Below are 384 nucleotides of genomic sequence, written 5' to 3'. Positions count from 1 at the left end.
TTAAGTATTCACAAGGTAGAAGAAATGGAACTGACGTCAAAAACAAGCTTTAACTTGTAGTAATTCACCCTGTGAAAAAAAAACAAACACAAAACCAAAAAAATGGTAAAACTTTAAAAAACAGTTTTGACAATCAATATAACTGGGATATGCAGGAAAAGACAAAAGTTAAAGCCTCAAAAACATGACCAGTAAATGATTTTCTTTCATGTTATGTCACGATTAATGATTTCATATTACTGTGTACTGTGTTAACCACACTGTAACAAAATAGGTGGTATAGCCACATAAAATTATTTATTTTGTGGTAATGCAGGTTAAGCACAGCAAGGGACTTATTTTTAAATCAACAGGTCCTCTGTTTTTAGGCCTCTATTGGGGGGG

Source organism: Athene cunicularia, assembly GCF_003259725.1.
Source record: "Athene cunicularia isolate RWA chromosome Z unlocalized genomic scaffold, athCun1 chrZ_part1, whole genome shotgun sequence".
NCBI classification, from domain to species: domain Eukaryota; kingdom Metazoa; phylum Chordata; class Aves; order Strigiformes; family Strigidae; genus Athene; species Athene cunicularia.
The sequence above is the reverse complement of the archived record's forward strand: the minus strand, read 5'-3'. Positions refer to the sequence as shown.